Raw genomic sequence first — 5,152 nt, 5'->3', positions numbered from 1 at the left:
CTTTGTTTTTTTAGATATTATACAATTTAAGCGTATGATGTTAATCTTTATCATCATGCTAAAACATCAATTGTTTTTTTATCGTAGGCAAGGTTTAAACCCTAGATTTTTTATTTGAGCATAAAAAGTTTACCGATCAAGCTAATTGAAATTCACAAGAACTAATTTCAAATTTTTAGTATTTTAACTTTGGGCTAAAACACCAATTGTTTTTTTATCGTAGGCAAGGTTTAAACCCTAAATTTTTTATTTGAGCATAAAAAGTTTACCGATCAAGCTAATTGAAATTCACAAGAACTAATTTCAAATTTTTAGTATTTTAACTTTGGGTTCTGCTAACAAATTCCCCTTAGAGAATTTGTTAGTTAACCATTTTAGTAAATTTTTTTTATACAACTTTTATAAGAAATATAAATAGCTATCTAAAAAATCAATTACATTTTTCTTTTCTTATAAAAAAAAAAAAAAAAATCCTAAACCAATACTCATAGGGGGCATTCATTAAATTTTCCTTTTAACTTTTTAATCTTTTTTAGAGAGAGAGAGAGAGAGAGAGAGAGAGAGACCAGTTGAACCTATATCATAGAAAAACCCCCAAAATCAGTTTCATAAATTACAAGGAAAATATTTAAATTTTTTTATAAAAAAATTTGGCCTATAAACTTGGTTGCAATCTTAGACTACTATCAATAATAAGAAGATCATTGGCATGTATTCTTGTCATGTGCAATGCAATATATGACTCATCAAATCATAATTAAGTGATTGTATACAATCATTTTAAGTGAGTCATGTACATTGCATATGATAGAAACACATGTCATTCTCCTATTGTTTGTAGCCTAAAGCTACAACCAAGTATGTAGCTAAACTTTATTCATTTTGTTTATAACGAATTAAAGCAATAAACAACTATCCCACAAGTTCTCATGTGTGTGTGTGTGTGTGTGTGTGTGAGAGAGAGAGAGAGAGAGAGGTACATAGGACATAATCTACTATTTAATTTTTGTAATTTATTAATTTTGGTATTTTTAAGTAATTTTTATTATTTTAGGTTTAGGGCATTTACTTCATTGTTTTTTGGGGGCTTTTAATGTTGTTTAGTCAAATTAGAGTTTTGTGTGTTTTCCTAGACACCATAGGCTTTTTTTTTTTACTATTTAAACCTATTGTAACCTTCAAAGGAAATTTAATTTTCAGATTAATAAAATTTAGACTTTGTCTATTTCTTTCTCTAGTAGATTCCAAAAAATTATCATATTGTAGATTCAATGGACTCATCATGGATTCGAGGTTTACTACTATAAACTAATAGTTTAGTTTCTATTTCATCTAAGAAAGTATCGCGTGTGCTTTCTTCAAGCTTTCACGATTTCAATGTGTGTATTAAACATAATTATTTTATATATGTACTTTAATTAAATTTAAATTTTATTCTATATTTAAACCATTGTACTATTAATGAATGTTAAGTCCTTATTTTTATTAGATTAGTTCTTTGACAAAGTTTTTTTTTTTCTATATATTTTAATGTGTATTTTTTGGCTAAAATGTATTTGAGTAGAAAGTATTTGAGCCTAGTCAAACTGTGGTTAAAGTTGTTCATGTGACCTTGCGACCTTCATGCCCACTAGTGACACGGGACATATTAGGATGAGGGCTACCAAACAAAGGTTGTTGAGACCTCCTCACAACCTACCAGGTCGCGACTAGCATACAAACATAATGAAAATTTTATTTTTATTTTTTTATTTTTTCTGAACAGCTTTTTCAACCTTTACACATAATCCATGACTCACACCTTGTGCATGCTGGACGTGGTTAGAGATTAGTAATCTCATCCAATGCACGGACTAAAAATTCTATAAAAAAGAAAAATATATTTTAAAAAAACTATAATACAGTTTGTTGTTTGTAGATTTCATTATCAAAATGCAAATTATATTAATTTTCAATTAAATTTAAATTTCTCAAAACTTAGCTAATTGAAGTTTGCCCAACCTAAACTACAGTTGAAGTAGAATTTCAAATTTCTGGACAAAATTGCTAAATGTCCTTTTTGGGCAAACTAAGTAGTGTTTTGCCCTCTTTCTCAAACTAATTAAAGAAATTCCCATCTTTTGAAAATCGAGTTTCTCAAAATCGATTTAGGCCCTATAGCAGCATTTTTTAGGAGCCTATAGTGACGTTTTTAAGACCTATAGTGGCGTTTTTTAACTCGATTTATATGAAATCGAGTTATAGATAAAAAAAAATTAAAAAAAATTGTCTATAACTCGATTTAATGAAAGTCGAGTTACAAAACGCCATTATAGGTCCTGAAAATGTCACTATAAGCCCTTAAAAACGCCGCTATAGGGCTCTAGAATTTTTTTTTTTTTTTTATAACTCGATTTTGAAAAAATCGAGTTTCAAAAGAGGGGCATTTCCCTAATTAGTTTGAAAAATATGGCAAAACGCTGCTTAGTTTGCCCAAAAAGGGTATTTAGCAATTTTGTCCCTATTATGTCACTCATTCTATATTCATTACGCTATATACAAATTATTTGACTTAACCATGGAAATGCCCTTGGCTGATACCACTCCAATATCATTACAGTAGAGTTCTTTGCCTTATTATAGGTTTCATTTGGTCTTTCAAGAATCAAAAGGTCTAAACAAGGAACTCAACTGGTGAACTTTGACATCATTACATATGTTATCAATTAATTCAAAACTTTAAAATACTATCCATTACAATCTAGCAAACACTCAAAACAAAAAAAATATATTTTCAACTAAAATTCTATATATGTAAAAGCTCAACCATTGAAGCAGTACACTAAAAACTTTACTTACCAATGGTTACCATATATGTAAGATACCATATAACAATTGGTACACTATGCATAAATAATAATATCATTCATTTATATTATATAGTTATTAAACATAGATTGGATGTTAATCTAGTATAAGAGTCGGGTTATTGAGTAATTACTAGTTTAACTAGTGGGTCATTGGTTGAACTGTATAGTTAAATAAAAAATTAAATAAATATACAAATAAGTTTGAGAAGTCATAAAATAAATATGAAAATTAAAAAAGAGGCATGCCTAAATTACTAATTAAAATTAGGCGAAATCACACTATTGGTCCCTGAAGTTTATCCTAGGAGTGCAATTGGTCCCTTAAGTTTCAAGTTAGCACTATTAGTCCCTTAAATTTTAAAAGTGAGTGATATTAGTCCTTCTATTAACTGCTGTTAGTGAGATTTTCTATGTGGCTAACGGAATAATGACGTTAACATTTTTAATTTACTAAAAGTACTTACAAATTGAAGTCGCAACTTAAGTGTCTTATGTCATTTTTAATTGATTTTTATTTATTCTTATGGAAAAAAAAAATATTGGCTTTAGCCCCATCCTCTCTTCCCCTGTGTAAGTATTTCCCTATGTAAGTATTTCCCTTTCACTTCACCATTTTCTAGTTTTCCGATCAAGTTGCCAGAATACCTCAGAGTCAACAAAATATGTTGGGAAAACTCAACAAAAATCAAGAGTTGAGAGAAGTCTAAGGGTTGGTGCAAGCAACCCAACAAAGAAGATTTTGAGTGCAACAAATGTGACAAGCAACAAAGATTCTCACAGTAACTACCACTGGTTCAGGGCGGAGAAAGAAAAAGGACCAATATTTCTTTCATTTTTTTTCCCAGATAATAAAACCTATATATAATACTTAAAATTCTTCAAATATTTGAAGATTTCTAACTTTCATGTCTTAATTTTTGAACTTTCAAATACCACACCTAAGTTTTTGATTGAATCCTTATAACTTATTAGTACCTGAAACAGCTGTAATCCATTGATATGTAGTTGATTCAAATAGGATCTAGATTTGGAGGTATATGGAGTTGTTGCTCTTTCGTCTTTTTCGATAGGGTTTCATATGCATTGTGGAAGTTTTGAATTAGGTTTGAAAAGAAAATCAAAATTATATTTAGATTTGAAACCCTAGTGAAATTGAAACAAAAGGGGGGGACTTTAGAAAATATTTTGAAATTGAATAAAGTTATTTATCATTGATTTTGACTCATAAGAGACGTTGATATTGTGCAAATGAGTCAGTTGAATTAGAGTTTGATATTGGGTATTTTCTAGGAGATGGTAGATGAATAACATGAGAGAGAAAGGGTGAGGGGAGAAATATGCAGTTTTTAATTTTTTTAATTATTAAGTTTTTACCAAAATGATAAGGACACCTAGACGTGTAAAACTATTTTTTAAGTCACTTACGTGGCATAATAAGTTTGTAAAACTTATATATACTAATATTTTTAGTAATTTCTAATAATTTTTGTAATTTTTTAAACTAAAAAATGACACACCATTAAAAAAAATGACAATTCATTACTCAATTAGCCACATAAGTAATATTATTAATTGTAGTTAACAGAAGGATTAACATTGTTCATTTTTAAAACTTGAGAGACTAATAGCACACACTTGAAACTTAAGGGACTGATTGTACTCACAGGGTAAACTTCAGGGACCAATAATGTAGTTTTGCCTAAAAATTAAGTCTAAAAAGCAAGCCACCTAATATAATTTAAACTTAAGGTTTCACCAATAACAAATTAACCCTAGAAAATATAAAATTAAAGAATTCCATAAAATTGTAGTCAAGTCTTTGCTAAATAAAATCTAATTACATTATATTTCATTATGTCTTAAAATTATAGCAATATAAGTATATCTGAAACGCCAAAGTCATGCCATGCATATTCTATATTTCACTTGTTGCTCTAATATCATAGATTACAACCTAAGCCAAAACTTGAAACTCTATATGTGTTGAAAATTCAAGCATCAACCTCATTATAAAATCTCTAGTTTTCATTATGCTCCAAATTTAGAAAACAATACTGCAATGAACACAAAAGGTAATTTTATTCAAAACTACAAAACTGGATGGGTCATATCAACTCATTCGAGTTGCATAGGTTGCGGAAAAACTATGGTATTTTTTTTTTTTGGGTTTTACCGGGTCTATTTCGTAAATGGTCCAGTGAAGAAACCAAATTGACTAAGGTACTAGTTCACTAGATTACTGGTCTGACTGGCCAAATTGGGTCAGACTTAATAACTATTTGAAGTCTTAAATGAAAGTTCAA

Source organism: Quercus suber, unplaced genomic scaffold (genome assembly GCF_002906115.3).
Source record: "Quercus suber isolate HL8 unplaced genomic scaffold, Cork oak 2.0 scaffold_421, whole genome shotgun sequence".
Classification (NCBI taxonomy): Eukaryota; Viridiplantae; Streptophyta; class Magnoliopsida; order Fagales; family Fagaceae; genus Quercus; species Quercus suber.
The sequence above is the reverse complement of the archived record's forward strand: the minus strand, read 5'-3'. Positions refer to the sequence as shown.